Below are 17122 nucleotides of genomic sequence, written 5' to 3' on the forward strand. Positions count from 1 at the left end.
CATGCATGCCAGACACGAGCCACACACACACACACACACCACACACGTGCACCATGTACATACATGGAACACACAGCACAAGTGCACACACATATGTGCACACTCTCTCTCTCTCGGGTCCCCACCCAGTGGGAATTGGTGGGTAGTCAGGGCCCTGGTCTATAAACAATAATCGAATGTGACTGTTTCAGTTCAGTCAGGCCTCTGTGGCAAAGTACCACGGGCTGGGCCGCTTATAAACAACAGAAACTTCTCTTTCACAGTCCTGGAGGCTGGAGGTCCAAGATCAGGGTGTGAGTATCACTGAGTTCTGGTGGGAGCCTGCTTCTTGGTTCATAGATGGTCATCTTTTTCCTGTGCCCTCACAAGGCAGAGGGGCAAGGGAAATCTTTGGGGTCTTTCTCTCTCTCTCTTTTTTTAAAATATTTATTTATTTATTTTTGAGAGAGCACAAGCAGGGGAGGGGCAGAGAGAGGGGGACAGAGGATCTGAAGCAGGCTCCGTGCTGATAGCAGTGGGCCCGATGTGGGGCTTGAACTCAAAACTGTGAGATCATGACCTGAGCTGAAGTCATGACCTGAGTCAAAGTTGGATGCTCAACCGACTGAACCACCCAGGTGCCCCAGGGTCTCTTTTATAAAGGCAGGAATCCCATTCATGAGGGTTCACCTTCTTTTTTTTTTTTTTAATGTGTATTTGTTTTTTAGAGATACAGAGACAGAGTATGAGCAAAGGAGGGAGACGGGTAGAGAGAGAGGGAGACACAGAATCTGAAGCAGGCTCCAGGCTCTGAGCTGTTAGCACAGATCCCGACATGGGGCTTGAACTCACAAACTATGAGATCATGACCTGAGCTGAAGTTAGACGCTTAACCAACTGAGCCACTCAAGCACCCCATGAGGGTTCATCTTCTTGACTTAGTAACCTCCCTAAGGCCCACCTCTTTGTAACACCATGACTTTGGTGTTTAGGATTTCAACATGTAAATTTGCTGGGGGTGGGAGGACACATTCAGTCCCTAACAGTGCCCCCTACTAGTGGCTGCCAATATGATGACTTTTTCCTGGAGCTTTGCTCTTATAGTAAATTTGAAGAATTTTTCCCAGACCCAAGAACAGATGAGTTACGAGTTAGTTACACTAATAAACACACGGGCCAGGGCCCAGAGTTCTGTCCTCACCATTCTCTGAGTTTATTGGTGACACTGCTCAGCAGTCCCTCTTGGTGTCAGGCTCCTCCCTGAGTCACCTGCTCTGGCTGAGCCAAGAGTTGGGGCAGACAGGTCTCCCAGGGTCCAGGGGCTGAGTGTCTGCAGCAACTGGAACCCTGGTGTCTCCTTCTGTCACCCATGACGGCCACACCAGGCCCTGCAACCCTAAATCTGACCGCCTCCAGGAATCCTCCAAATGTCGCCCTGGCCCCACAGTCTCAGAAGGCCCCCTGTCCACTCTGGCTAGGCTCCAGGTGCCTCTGTCACCCCTCACACATCCTTGTCATCTTTCCATCACCCAGTGGTTTCTCCCCCAGCAATAACTCTCAGGACTCCCCCAGCCTCCTTCCCCTGCCCACCACCCCCTCCCTCTCATCCACCCTCAGTACAGCAGCTCCAGGGGCAGCCTCCTCAGGGGACAAGGACCCCAGCCCTGCCATCCCAGTGCTGGGCTAGTGGAGCAAACTCAGGTGGCTTCAGAGTCGCTTGTGTGTGACAGGTACCATCTGGGCCATGGGGTACCAGAAAGGGCTCATGGGTGCCAGGACCAGTACACCTGGGGACAGCACATCGCCTCCCCTGGGCCAGAATCCCAGCTTCTCATGCCCCAGAAGGCCCCAACCTGCCTTGCCTCCTTCCACCTGGGCTCCTGCTGTGTCCACCACCCTCTTCTCCCATCCAGGCACCCGGCCTCTTTCCTTCCTCACAAAGGTGAGAAGCATGTACTGTCCACAGGGCCTTTGCTTCTGCTATCCCCTCTACCCGGGACGCTCCTCCCACAGACTTTGTGGGGCTGGCTCCTTATTCAGGTCTCAACCCAAACGCTACATGCCTTGGGCAGAGGGGTCCTTCCCTGAGCCTCCCCTCCAAAATAGTCCCAGCCCCGCTCCATCACCTGACCCTGTACTAATTAATGTATGGCACTTAAGCGCTCTCTGAAAAGATTGCTTTTGTTATTCTTTTGTTTGTATGGTTAGTTTTCAGTGTCTCCTCTCTAAACTGTGGGCTCTGAGGGGGCAGGGCTCTCTGTGGCACACACAGGGCTTCAGGTAGTATTCACTGGATATCTCAGGGGGGGTGGGGGGCAGGTAAGCTGAGCTGACAGCTCACAGGAGGCTACCCCTGCATCCCGGACCCCACACTCTGGGGAGCAGGAAGGTAGGTGGGGTGGGGCAGGGTAAGGGGCCTTGCTGGACAGTGTGTTCTCAGAGGAGTTAGGAGGGGGCTGGGGAAACCTGGTACCAACACTGGGCCAGACCTCTCCCAGGGCCCGGATACACACCAGCGGCCAGTACTACCCTGGGCCAGAACTCCATGCTGGCCTCAAGACTCGGCTCAAGGGACTGCTGGGCACCGCCGACCTGACCTCTTGTGCAGTGGGAGGGGACACGGCCACCTCCTCTCATCACAGGGCAGAGCCCCGCCCACTCACCCACTTGGGACATGAACTGCGGCCACAAAAAAGTTTGCTTTCGGGTTTCAGCTGCTCTCCCAGGCCCTGTCCCCTGACTCCCAGCACCCCACCCCTCACTCAGTGGGACAATCATGCATCAGTGACCCCCAGGCTTTTGCTCAAAGAGACGGGACAGGGTAGGGAGAGACTGTCCTGCTTCTCTGCAACTACAGTCAGTTAGAGGGTCCCTCATGGCTGCTCTGGCCCCTGCATGTCACAGGTGAGTGGGCCAGCTCTTACAAGTTCCCTCCTGCAACCTTCTCTTCCTAGACCCCCAGCATGCCTCTGGGTAACACACCTGAGGGCCAGGGCTGTGGGGTGGGAATTGGAGCAAACACACCAGCCTAAGGATTGGCCCCAGCACCTGCCGTCGTCCCCAGCCTGCCTCTGTCTCCCCTTGCCTCTTCACCCCAGCCTGACCCTTGACATTGGTCTTGGGCATCAGCCTCACTGGGGTCAGCCTCTGGCCTGGTCTTGTCCCAAGGCCCTGTTGCCTCCCTGCCAGTCCAACCAAGCCACAACCCTAATACATGTGTGCACCCCAGGCAGGCACCTGCTCACTCACTCCAGGCCTCAGTTTCCCCAACTATGCAAGCCACAGGCTGGACTCTGTTGTTTTCACTTGTCCAGCATTCTGGAAACAGCCCTCAAGACATGCTTGGAGCAGACAGAGCCCTACTCCATCCATTCTCAGGGTTGACACAGACCTAAATTCACCCCAGCTCCAGGGAGGCAACACCCAGGCCTGTGATCCTCACTGTCCAGGTCTCTGGAAATGGCCTGAGCCAGACTCCTCTGAGCCTGTGTGTGGCAGCCCGGGCTCTCACCAGAACTATCAGGCAGGTATGCTCTTTCTGAGGGTGTCAACCCAAGGCTGCTGAGGGCCATTCTGCTACAGCGGGTCTAGGAGATGGAAGAGGTAGATTCCTATTCATATTGTTTCAGCACCTGGATCTAGCTGTTCCTGAAAGCAGCATGCCCTGGCTTTAAAAAAAAAAAATGCTTCATGAGCCAATAAATTATTTTTGCTTGAGCTGTTTGGGTTGGGTTTGCTGCCACATCTCATTGGTCAGGTTACAACTGATACAGAGGACTGCTGTCCTGACGTCTAGGTTGGAATAAACCAGGAAGCTTTCAATGTCCAGGTGGAGCCAATTGAGGAAGTTCACCAGATCCTCTTCAGGTTCTCTCCACCATTCTAAAAGTGAAATAGCACACCATTTTCTTTCTAGCACCCAGCATCCTCAGAGTGGTGACCTACCCTCCCTGTCGGCCAGTTCTTGGGCCTGCTGTCCCTCTCCCACGGAGGGCAGTCGGGGGATTACATGCAGTCTTCCCCACCCCCTTGATGCCCACTCTGTGCCCACATGACTCAGGGACACAAACCACAGTTGAGTGGCCATGGAAGAAGGAGGAGAGGCCAGAGGAGTGGCCAGAGCCCAACAATGAGGAAAGGGGGTAAACCAAGGTCTTAGGGTACCAGAGCTTTGCCAGGTGAGGAAGTCAGTGAGGGGCAGTTCGGGTGCAGAGTCCAGCAGGAGCCACGCTTGGGGGAGCAGCGAATGATGCTCATAGTGGGTCTTGGCCACAGGGGTGGGAGGTGAGCAGCAAAGGAGGGCCCTGAACGCAGGGCTAGACGCTCAGCCTTGACCCTGAGGCTTGGAGCAGAGGAGAGGCGCGTGGGCAGGGCGGCCCGCGGAACCGGAGGCCCCAGGAGAGGAGCTGCAAGGGCGCTGCTTGGCCAGGGCGCCCGCAGCCCCACCCCGCGGCCCGCGCGGCCCGCACTTCCCCGTGTGGCCGCGAGGGGGCGCCGCGCCGCGCTGCTCCGGGGCCGGCCTTGAGCGCACGGCGGGCTGCGCTTGGGAGCCGCGCTGACAGCGGGCGACGGGCAGCGCCCCGGGTCTGAGGCGCCGCGGCTCGCAGCGAGAGCGACGGGCGCTGCCCATGGGCCGGGCCCGGGGTCCTAGCGCGCCGGGAGCCGGTGAGTGGGGGCGCGGCCGGGCGGAACACGAGCGCTGCGGGCAAGGGCGCGGGGCTGCGGGCGCTGGGGAGGGGCTGCGGGCGGCGGCGGGGCGCGGGTGCCGAGGCGGGAGGTGCGGGGCGGCGAACGGGCGGGGACCGCGGGCGTCCGGGCCGCGGCGCGGGGACGCGCGGGCCTGACCCGGAGCACAGGTGCGCGCGCGGGTGACAGTGCGCGTGGCCGGCCGGTTGGCGGGCCCCGGAGACGCGGCGCGCGGGAGTGTGCGGCCGGAGCGGCGGAGGGGGGTGGGGGGGAACGGCGGGAGGGGGCTGCAGGGTGCGTGCGCCAGGGCGGCGGCGGGGAGGCCACCGGCGGAGGGCACACCCCCGGCCGCCCGCCGGGGCGAGAGACTGGCTCTGCTGCACGCCCCCCGCCACTCACTCGGGGTGAGCAGCCACCTCCTGCCTCCACCGGAGTGGCAGAAAAAGCCAGCCTGGACCCAAGGCCTCCACCCCGCGCCGGACCTCAGTTTCCCGGTCTATGAAATGGGAACAGCTGACCTGCCGGTTGCTTGTGAATGAGAGAAAGAGGGTGTTGTCTCTGAAGCTGGGATCGGATTGAGGAAAGGATCAATGCTACGAGCAGAGAGCCTGCAGGGACAGTGGAGTCAGCTTGGGATTCTGAGTGGTGCCTCACACGGTGGCAGCAGACAGGGTCAGGGGACCCCTAGTCCACTCCTCTCTGTGTTCAGGTAGGGAAAGGCAGGCCTGGAGGGGAGGTGGTGAGGTGTGCTCCCAACCCTGTCCCATGCTCTGCTCTGTATAGGGGGCAGTGTGGAGAGAGCAGACTTGGCAGCTTGGGGTCGTGGTGGAGGGGCTCACCCCAGCCTCTTCCCTCCTGCCTCCTGGGCCCCTGAGGCAAATGACCTGCTGGGCTTCAGTAGCCCAAGAAGCACCCTGGAGAGGCTTACCTGCGGGCAACAGCTATGTCCTCATCTTACCATGGAAATAACTAAGGTTTAGGGAGGTGACAGGACTTATTCAAGGTCACAGGACTAAGAATTGACAAAGCTGGCTTTCCAACCACGGAAGCCAAACTCCAGCCGTTATGCCCGGCGACCGGGGTGAGGTTGTCCACTCCCTCACCCAGGGCATTCACTGAGCCCCTATTGTGTGCTGTCTGCTCCCGGCCCCAGTAAGTGCTTAGGGAAGCTGAACGAGTAATTGAAGACTGAGGTCATGGCCAAGGATACCTGCTAGGAAGAAAACAAAACAGAGTTATTGCAGAGAGAGAGACTGGGGTGGGGGCTGAGACTTAGCCTGGTAAGGGGAGGATCAGGAAGGGTCCCTGAGAAGTGACCACTAGCTGTGATGCAGTTACAAGGTGGGAGCCCACTGAAAAGTTCTGAGGGAACAGCAGATGGGAGGCCCCTGAGGCAGACACAGGTGGTGGGTGGAAGGAGCTGGAACAGAGCTGTGAAGTTTGGGTTTTTCTCTGGGTGCGATGCACAGTCCTGGTGGGAGGGGGGAAGGGGAGAGGGGAGAGATTACAGTTTGTGTACTGCAAGGATGCCCCCCCACCCCAAGTGGGTAGAGAGGACTTGGGGCAGGATAGGGAGCAAGCAAGGAGGAGGCTGCTGGAGTCCACCAAGGATTTTCGAGGAGGAGCGAACCAACCCAATGTGGAGTCACCCTCACTCCAGTGGGACTGCAGCCACGTGGAGGCTTCCTCCCTCCTCACAGGGCAAGGAGGGCATGAGTATGGAGGGGCTTTCTGCAGGTGGTGGGGTTGCCAGCGGTAGTGGCCAGAGGAGCCTGGTTTGGGCTCAAGCAACTGCCCCACTCCTGGCATGTCCCCAGCAGGCCCCCACTGCTCTCAGACCTCCCCGTGGAAGCAGGGCACCTGCCGGGAGTTCGCAAAGATAAGACAGGGTGCTGCTGGATACTTGGGCTGGGTGTTCAGGCTGGTCTCTCTGCGTCCTTTTGACATGTCCCCAGAGGTCTTGGCACATTGTTCCAGCTCTCACTTGTTTTGACCCAGACCTAGAGTCAGCCACTTCTCCAAGAAGCCTCCAAGCCTCTGAGTGGGGGGTGGGCTTCAGAAACTAGTATCTGGACTTTCAATGTGCTCAGAGTGCTTGGCGTCATTGTCTCTAGGCCTTCTCAGTGCACCGAGGCAAGAAATCAGGTTTTTGTTTTTTAACTAAAAATTTGTATTTTCATCTTCCTCCCACAGTAAGAACCTGGTTCTCCCCAAACATCAACATAGGTAATCATTTGCTTAGTCTTAGAATATATCCCAAAGAGTTTTAGAGTCACTACATCCAAACCACTGCTTACCAAAACCTACCAGGTCAAGTTCAGGATGTCTTTGGGTGTGTAGTCGGCCCTGTGTGAGCTTGTTATCAGTTTGTTTATACCAATAGCTTCAGCTATTTCTGTTTGCATGAGATTTGGGTTTTTTTTTCCTTTTTAGTGTTTATGATATAATTTTATTTTTTGAGTACGTAGAACATTTACATGGTTCAATGCCAAAATTTCAAAAAAAAAAAAAAAAAGCTATACCAAGAAGTCTGAATCCGGTCCCTGATTCTTCCTCCTTGTTCCTACACTGGGTGTAACCACTTAAAACCACTTCTGGTTTATTCGTCCATTTATGCGTTATCACACAATTAACATATCCATCTCTTTTGCACCTTGCTTTTTGCAATTAAAAATGTCTCCTTACCAGTTAATAGAGACTTTCCTCTTGGTTTTGTACAAGGACCTACGCTACGGACTGGCTGTATCATACTTACTCAGCTTGTGCCCTGCAGAGGGACATTTGGTTTGTTCCAGGCCTTTGTTATTACAATCAGTAGGTTAAGGATAGCCTCACATACATGTTGTTTCCATTTGTGAAGGTGTATCTTTAATTCCTAGGAATAAATATGTATTTGTTTTGTTAGCTACTCCCAAATTCCCCTTTCCCCAGCAGTGAATGGCTGTGTCTGTTTCCCCTGCAACCTCTCTTGGAGCCAGGAAATAGTATTTCAGTGTGTTTTAATTTACCTTTCTATTATGAATGCAACTGGACATCTTTGTATACAATTTCAAGTCACTTAACTTCTTTTTCTGTCAATTGCCTATTTTGCCCGCTTCCTATTAGATTTTTGGTCCTTTTTCCCCCTTGGATTGAAGTTTGTTTAAATACATAGATTAGTGCTTTATCTATTATTATTTTTTTTTTGCAAGTGTTGCTCCCAGTTTTTTAAAAATTTTGTTTATGGCAGGTTTTGCCAGTAAAAGCTTTCTATTTTCACATAGTTGATTTAATTATTCTTTCATTGCATCTAGATTTTGAATCCTAGTTAGAGAGACTGTTCTTATATCTGATTGTATGGAATCTACCCATGTTGGGTTTTTTTTTAAGTTTTTTTATTTTGAGAGAGAGAGAGAGAGTGAGCAGGGGAGGGGCAGAGAGAGAGAGGGAGAGAGAGAATCCCACGTAGGCTCTGAGCTGTCAACACAAAGCCCCATGCGGGGCTTGAACTCGTGAACCCTGAGATCATGACCTGAGCTTAAATCAAGAGTTGGATGCTTAACTGACTGAGCCATCCAGGCGCCCCTACGTGTGTTTTCTAATGCTTGTTTGGTTCATGGATCCAATTGAATCTTCTTCCAAATGTCTGTATCTCTATCCCAGCACTATGTATTGAAGAGGCTGTCTTTTCCCCAGTGATCTGAAATGCACCCGTGTCATATAATAAACACCCAAATGCATTGGACCTAATTCTGGGCTTTCCAGTCTGTCTCACCAGCTCTGTCTCTTCAGGTGCTGGTACCCCATGGTGGGCATTGTAAAGGCGTCATTATGTTGCGCATGTGTGTGCAAAAGGCAAGGAAGGGCTTCATCCACAATTGTTGCAATAGGAGGGAGAGATTGAACTCAACTCCCATTACTGTGTTTGAATATCTGGTAGAGTTAGACCTCCTCTGTCTGCTTCTGTGTCAGGGCATCCTAGCTATTCCTGCGTGTGGCCACTATCTTTTGTTGGGATATCACATTTACAGACAAACTTCAGGGTAATTGACACCGTTATCAAGTTGAGCCATCTTATCCAAAACCAAGGAACATCTTTCTGTGTGTTCAAGACTACTTAGTCTTGGGGCGCCTGGGTGGCTCAGTCGGTTGAGCGTCTGACTTGGGTTCAGGTCATCATCTCACAGTTCGTGAGTTCATGCCCCGCGTCAGGCTCTGTGCTGACAGCTCAGAACCTGGAGCCTGCTTCTGATTCTGTGTCTCCCTCTCTCTCTACCCCTCGCCAACTTGTGCTCTGTCTCTCAAAAATGAATAAACATTAAAAAAAATTTTTTTAATAAAAAAATACTATTTAGTCTTATTTGTTCAAGACCACTTTCAGGAGCATTTTGAAGTTTTCCTCACATGTTTTTATTAAGTTTATTCATGAGGATGTGGCTTTGTTTGTTGTTATTATAATTTTTTTCTTCCATCCTGTCTAGAATGGGTCAGTGTGTGTATGTGTGTGTATGTGTGCTGTTTTGTGTGCACCTACCTCACTGAATTTATTTTGTTATTAATTTCAGCATTAATCCTTTTAGAGAGTTTAGGGATTCTATCATCTGAAACTTGAAATAGTTTGACTTCTTCTTTACTGATTTTTATGCATCTACTTGCTTTCTCTTACCTAATTAAATTGGCTAAATACCTCCCATTCAATATTTTTTTATTTTTTTAAGTTTTTATTTATTGGGGCACCTGGGTGGCTCAGTTGGTTAAGCCTCTGACTTCAGCTTGGGTCATGATCTTGTGGCTCATGAGTTCGACCCCGAGTCAGGCTCTGTGCTGACAGCTTGGAGCCTGGATCCTGCTTCGGATCCCATGTCTCCCTCTCTCTCTGCCCCTCCCCCACTCACGCTCTGTCTCTCTCTCAAAAATAAATAAACATTAAAAAAAACTTTTTAAAAACATGTTAAGTTTTTATTTATTAATTGAGAGAGAGGGAGGGAGAGAGCACAAGTGGGGGAGGGGCAGAGACAGAAGGAGAGAGAAACTTCCAAGCAGGCTCCACACTGTCAGCACAGAGCCCCATGTGGGGCTCGAGCTCCAGAACTGAGAGATCATGACCTGAGTCCAAATCAGAAGTTGGACATTCAACCGACTGAGCCACCTGACACCCTTCCCATTTAATATTAAATATTAGGTATAATGGGCCTCTTTCCCTTGTTCCTGAGGTTAGGAAAAAAAGTCTCTAGTACTTCTCCTGTTACAGGAGATGCTGACTTTAGCGCCCCCCCCCCCCCCCCCCCCCGCAAAATAAAACAAACACCAGCCAGGATGTTACATGGAAGGTAACACAGGATACACATCCATCCTTTGGCCACATGTGTTAACATGTTGTATTGTGTTGGTTGATCCCTAGCCTATTCTAGTGTTAGTTTTCTTCATTTATTGTATAAATTGTCAAATAGGTAATTTAAAAATTTCTGTAATAGGGGATTTCTATCTTTTAAATTATTGTTACCTAAAGTCAATCCAGATTTTGTGGTTTTTACACTGTTCAACACAAAAGTGAGTAACATTCTGCCTTGCATGTCAAAAAAAAAAAAAAAGAGAAAGAGAGAGAGAGGTACTGACTTTAGAACAGAGATAGGGGGATGTATGTATGTATATGTGGGGGTACACATTAATTCCTATTTTATTGGGTGGTTTCTTAAAATCAAGAATGAATATTGATTTTCATTGAAGACCTATATGGAGATAATTATATGATATTTCTCCTAGTACTGTTAATAAGATGAATCTTTTATTTTTATTTTTTTATTTTTTTAATGTTCTATTTATTTTTGAGAGAGAAAGAGAATGCATGCAAGCAGGGGAGGGGCAGAGAGAGAGGGAGACACAGAATCTGAAGCTGGCTCCAGACTCTGAGCTGTCAGCACAGAGCCCGACGCAGAGCTCAAACAAACCCATGAATCGCAAGATCATGACCTGAGCCGAAGTCGGATGCTTAACCAACTGAGCCACCCAGGTGCCCCCCACCTTTTTTTAAATACAGAAGGCTTCATAAACTTACCTGTCTTCTTGTGCAGGGGCCATGCTAATCTTCTCTATATTGTTCCAACTTTAGTATATGTGCTGCCAAGGCAAGCACGATAAGATTAATCATACTAATGGATTTCCTGATACCAGGTCCAGGATTAGAGGATAAGGCAAACAATAAGACACAAAATTTATTAAATATGAATATTAAGCCATCCTTGCCTTCCTGAAATGGAAGCCACTTGGGCATGATATATTATGTTTCAATATGATTGTGTTAGCCATCTGGATGTGAGGTCCAGGCGTGGCTTTGCTGGGTTCTTACTGGTGTCGGCCAGGACTAATCCTCATCTAGAGGCTGAGGTAGGAATGGATCTGCTCTTCTACCTATGTGGTTGCCAGCAACACTCACCTTTTTTTAGTTGCAGGACGAGAGCTTATTGCCATATTCTGTTGGTTAGAGGAAAGTCAATGGTTCCATCCACACTCCAGGGCGTGAACTCCAGGAGATATGGATGGCAGGTGCTTTAGTCCATCCAGCACAATGGTGTTAGATTTGGTTTGCTGATAGTTATTTTTACTAGTTTTCCTAGTCATTCCTTCGTTTGATAAAGTGTAGCTTCTGACAGGTTTTTCAAGAAGGACTCATGAGTATGACATTCCCTGATTCATTTCATGTTGACATTGTTTTCTGTCCTCTTGATACCTGAAGGATAGTTTGGCTGGTTATAAAATCCTAGCTCACACTTGCTTTCTTTGAATTCATTATAACATTGCTCTGGGTTGTATTGCTTACATGCAGTTGTCAAGAAGTCTGATGTAAACACACTTTTCTTCCTTTTATGAGTCACTTGATCATTTTTCCTGGAGCTCCAGAAGATTGTTTTTTTCTTTACCTTTAAAGTCTGACCATTTTACTAAGAAATATCTTGGAGTTGCCCATTCAGTATCGATTTTCTCAAGTGCACTGGGCAAGGGGTGGGGGGAAGTTGACTATGCAGATTCAAGTCTGCTTTTATTTCCAGAAAGATTTCTTGGAAAATCATTATGCTGCTAATTATGTTGTTTTTCTTCCAATGCTATGTCTATACACTAGATCTTTTTTGCCCATCTTCTGTATCTATCACTTTCTATATAATCCTCTTTGCTACTGTTTTTATTTCATTTTGGTTTTATGGTTGTTTTCATTCATTTCCTCAATGAACTTTATTAAAATTTCAGTCAAATCTATTCTCCCTAAAAGAGCGTCTAGTTTAGTGTTCATTTCTGAGATGATGTTGTGTTTTTCATTTTCTCTCCTGAGTTTGGGAATTCTAGTTTTGTGTGTACCTTTTTTGTGTGTGTCCATTTCCATTTTGAGTTTTCAAGTTTATATGTAAGGTATTTTGTCACGTCTCAGACACTTTCGTAAGGCTATTCAAGTCAGGATTCTGTGTTACATTATTCCCATGTAAATTAGTTTGTGGGTAGAATGATTGTCAGCCCCTTATATTGCTTTTGTATAGATACTGTTTGTTACCCTCTGTTAACTTAGAAGTGTCTTGGAGAGCCTGGGTGGCTTAGTTGGTTAAGTGTCTGATGAATGATTTTGGCTTAGGTCACAATCCCATGGTTTGAGGAATTGAGCCCTGTGTCAGGCTCCAGGCTGACAGCATGGAGCCTGCTTAAGATTCTCACTCTCCCTCTCTGCCTCTCCCCCCACCCCAAAATAAATAAATAAACTTAAAAAAGAAAAAGAAATGTCTTTATGTTTGCAGGTAGTGGGAATAATAGACCAATCATAGGCTAGCCTTGGGGATTTGGGTAACATCAGATTTCTTAGTTCAGGAGTGCCCTCTTCTGTTGGTTTAAGGACTCCTTTACTTGGAGTCTTACCCGGTATGGGATGGTTTGGTGTCTGCCAAATTTACCATTCACTTTTGCTTCTATAGGCCTTTGATTTCCCCATACTACTTTTTTTTTTTACCCTATCCATTTACCCCCAACCCTCTAAAGGCCTCCACCTCTGAGCCACATCCTCTAGAAGCAGGACCTTTCCAAGACAGCCAATCCTGGTCCTGCACACTTTCTGTCCCTTTTGAATCCCCCCAGAATCCAGTGCTGCCTCTCACCTGGTCTCACATCTGCTCTCAGAACTGCCCCACTCTAGTGGGACTTTCTCCTTCTGGTGTCATTTTGTCTAAATTCTTGGCCCCAGTTCCCTGCTCCTCTTTCCCACCTGGTCTCTGCCCGACCTGCCATGCCAGCGGTTCTCTGGAGCGGGCTCTGCAGGTGGGGTCTCTCGCCTCGCTCACACCAACTACAGGCGGGCAGCAGCCTGTCTCCTGGTCACGCTCTAGGCCCCAGTGTGGGTGGTTTTATTTGCGCTCTTGGTCAATCTGTATGGAGAAGTTTGCCTTTAGGTGGCTGCCATTATCTACAGGGACTTGGAGATGTCCCCAAGCTTTTTACTCAGAAAACTTCGTATGGAATGGTGTACACCCCACTTCAATCCATTCCTCGTTAACATCTGGCAGTGTGTGTTTTATCTCAGCCCTCATAACTTTAGCTGAACCATTTAAGTGTAAGTGTATCAGTATCTCCTTAGGACAAGGACGTTCTACAAAACCCGAGGTCGGGTGTCACACCCAGGAAACATTAACACAAAAACATTTCTCTTATACAGTCCATATTCAACTTTTCCCAGTGGCCCCAGTAATGTCCTTTTGGGCCTTATTTTTACATCTGGGATCCAATCAATGATCAAGCATTGCACTTGTTTGTCATGTTTATTAAAGTCTTTTAATCTACCACAGTCCCTCCATATTGTTTGTCTGTCTTTCCTGGTGTCGTGAAGGCTCCACATCAGTTTTCTCCCATAATCTGGATTTGTTGGACTCTTTCCTCAAAACTCAATTCAGGCAAAGTGTTTTGGGTTGAAGTTGTTTTAAAATTACAGACAGGGGGGCGCGTGGGTGGCTCAGCCAGTTAAGTGTCAGACTCTTGATCTCAGTTCAGGTCATGATCTCGTAGTTGTGACATCAAGCCCCACATTGGGCTCTGCACTGACAGAATGAAGCCTGCATGGGATTCTCTGTTGCCCTGTCCCCTTACCCTTACCCCACTCATGCTCTCTCTCTTTCTCTCTCAAAATAAGTAAATAAACATGTATAAAAAATAAAATAAAATAAAATAAAATAAAATAAAATAAAATAAAATAAAATAAGGGCGCCTGGGTGACTCTGTTGGTTAAGCGTTAAACTTCAGTTCAGGTCATGATCTCACAGTTGGTGGGTTCGAGCCCCTGTCAGACTCTGTGCTGACAGGTCAGAGCCTGGAGCCTGCTTTGGATTCTGTCTCCCTCACTGTCTCTGCCCCTCCCCCGCTAGGCTCTGTCTCTCTTTCTCTCAAAAATAAATAAATATTAAAAAAAATTTTTTAAATAAATAAATAAAGTTACAGACAGGGATGCATACCTAGGAAGAGAAGTCCACCCTGTATTCTGCCGGCCCATCCTGTACCCTCCTGGGAGCTGGACAGGGGCCAGCAGCAGCGTGGGGAGGGGCTGTTGGGAGAAGAGGCCAGGGCCTTGGGGCTGCAGGCTTTACTGGGGTGTCCTGTGGTACTCTTGGGCTCCGGTCTCAATTTCCCTTCCCACCCTCCTGTCTTCCTTCCTGGTCCCCTTCCTGTCACTATGCCCTCCCAGCAGGCTGCCTGGCCTATGCATCAGGCTCTGCCTTAGCGGGTTCCTTCTTTCGGGAAAGGTGCTCACCGTTTCATGCAGACCCCACAAAGATTCCTCCAGGAACCAGAGGTAGCAGAAGATGCCCACATCACCAAGGCCAGACTTTGAACCCCTTGCTTCCTCTCTGGGGGACTGCTCTTACACTCCCAGGATCACCCTGCGTTCCAGACACAAAATGGGGCTCATAATGGCAGTGTCTGGTGCAGAGAAGGCCTCCACTCTGTGTTCATTTCCTTCCCTTCCTGGAGACCCAGCATGTGTGCGTCACTTTCAGTAATAATAGCAAGAGTGGGGCCTGGCGCTCCCTTGCCCAGCAGAGCTCTGTGGGCTCCAAAAGGAGCCTTCTCATGCATGTCATGTCTATCTCCATTGCTTCCTTTTTTTTTTAAGTTTATTTATTTATTTTGAGAGAGAGAAAGAGGTGCAAGCGGGGGAGGAGCAGAGAGAGAGAGAACCCCACGCAGGTTCTGTCAGCATAGAGCCCAACACAGGGCTCAAACTCACAAACAGAGAGATTATGAGTGGAGATGAAACCAAGAGTCAGACACTTAACTGACTGAGCCACCCAGACACCGCTGTCTCCATGACTTCCGGAAGGCCTTACTACCCAGTCCACTGCCACCCGGCCATCAAGGATGCCCCAAACCCCAAGCCACATAAACTCAGCCAGGGAGAGTCTTATGGACTAATCTGTGAAAGGCCCATGACTGGGGGTGGAAGGAGTGCTCAGTTTTATTATTTTTGGAGAAAGCTAACACAGGCTCCAATATTGCCAGTTAACAGCCTTTCCATCCTGCACCAGGATCATCCTAATTGGTGAATTCCTGCTTTACACGAAACAGATCTCACTAAGAGTGGAAAGGAGCACAGCCTCTTGAAACCAGCAAAACACTGCCCCCTGCAGAGTAAAGATTTCCTTGACTTACTTGGTCAGTATATTGTTCATTTTTAAGTTTATTTATTTTGAGAGAACCAGTGCAAGTGGAGAAGGAGCAGAGAGAGAGAGGGAGAGAGAATCCGAGCTCCTAGCTGTCAGTACAGAGCCCGACGCAGGGCTCAAAGCCACAACTGCAAGATCATGACCTGAGCCAAAATCAAGAGTCTGATGCTCAACCAGATGAGCCACCCGGGGAACCCCGGTTCTCTCATTTCGTGAAGCAGACGGAGGTTGCTGTGACAAGTGCCTGAGGCCACAGGTACACAGTGGCCCTGTGTGGGTGCTCCAAGCATCAGAGAGAAGTGATCCTTTCATTATTATTATTTAGCCAAACTCTGTTGCTTTTGGATGCTGTTTGGATTTAAAAACAAACAAATGAACGGGACACCTGGGTGGCTCAGTCAGTTAGGTGACTCTTGATTTCAGCTCAGATCATGATCTTTCAGTTTCCTGAGTTTGAGCCCCACGTAGGGCTCTGCACTGGCAGCACAGAGCTTGCTTGGGCTTCTCTCCCCTTCTCTCGGTGCCCCTCCCCACCGCTCTCTCAAAATAAATAAAGTTAAAAAATAAAAAAATATGAGAAAACAGAGGTTCAGGGACATAAGGGAACCTCACAGGGTCATCCAGACCATGCGAGCCTTAGAGCTTGGTCTGTGTGTTTATTTCTGAGATGTTTGCATTCAGGTCTGTTCACATTCAGATGTTTACATTTAGGTGGTGTGACCTGCCTGCTCCTTCTGTCTTCATGGGGCCTCCACTCTGCTCAGCCACCCATTTGTCCATCCATCTGACCACTGGCCAGACATGTGCTAAGCAGACAGGAGTGCCTGTCTGAGTGCTTACTATCTTATCAGGCAGTGTGCACCACGTTGTTTTTTAAACATTACCTCACGAGAAAGGAAATAAATAATATAGAAAGCAAAAGAGAAAAAACCCTTTGAAAAGATTAATAAAATTGATCAAGTCTTAGCAAGACTGCCTAGAAGAACACACAAGTTACCCAAATCCCACAGACATTAGAAGGATAACAGATTTTTATGAGGAACTTTATACCAGTACATTTGATAAAAGGGACAAATGCCTTGAAAGATGTAACTTCCCAAAACTGACACAAGGAGAAATAGAAAATCTATTTCTGTTAAAGGAATTTAATTTATAATTTTTTTATTGTTTATTTATTTAATGTTTAGAGAGTGGGGGGAGAAGGAGAGAGAGAATCCCAAGCAGGCCCCCATTCAGTATGTTTGCCTTTTAGTTTTGTTGATTGTTTTCTTTGCTGTGCAGAAGCTTTTTATTTTGATGTAGTCCCAAGAGTTTGTTTTTGCTTTCATTTCCCTTACCTCAGGAGACATATCTAGTTAGAAGGTTTTACAACTGATGTCAGAGAAGTCACTGCCTGTGTTCTCTTCTACAACTTTTATGGTTTTAGGTCTCAAATTTAGATCTTTAATCCATTTTGAGTTTATTTTTGTGTATGGTGTAAGAAAGTGGTCCACTTTCTTTTGCATGTAGCTGCTCAGTTTTCTCAACACCATTTGTTGAAGACACTGTCTTTTTCCCATTGCATATTATTTCCTCCTTTGTCAAAAATTAATTGACCATATAATTGTGGGGTTATCTCTGGGCTTTCTATTCTGTTCCATTAACCTATGTGTCTGTTTTTGCGTCAGTACCATACTGTTTTGATTGCTACAGCTTTGTAATATAACTTGAAGTCCGGGATTGTGATACCTCCCATTTTGTTTTTCTTTTTCAAGATTACATTGGCTATTCAGAGTCTTTTCTGGTTCCATACA

General features: G+C 48.7%; 1 protein-coding gene and 1 non-coding gene across 2 annotated transcripts in view; one reads left to right on the forward strand and one right to left on the reverse strand.

Moving 5' to 3' along the window:
* The first annotated feature begins 4520 nt into the window (after positions 1–4520).
* The window catches only part of RASGEF1C (RasGEF domain family member 1C), an 87121-nt gene continuing 74519 nt past the window's right edge, over positions 4521–17122 (forward strand). Inside the window, exon 1 of the mRNA XM_047863983.1 lies at positions 4521–4644. The gene's annotated coding sequence lies outside the window, so the exon portion shown is untranslated. The remainder of the gene's footprint in view (positions 4645–17122) is intronic.
* On the reverse strand, positions 10672–10777 carry LOC125147017 (U6 spliceosomal RNA). The gene has a single exon (XR_007144963.1). It is a non-coding gene; the product is annotated as a U6 spliceosomal RNA (small nuclear RNA).

The sequence above is a fragment of the Prionailurus viverrinus genome, chromosome A1 (assembly GCF_022837055.1).
Source record: "Prionailurus viverrinus isolate Anna chromosome A1, UM_Priviv_1.0, whole genome shotgun sequence".
NCBI classification, from domain to species: Eukaryota; Metazoa; Chordata; class Mammalia; order Carnivora; family Felidae; genus Prionailurus; species Prionailurus viverrinus.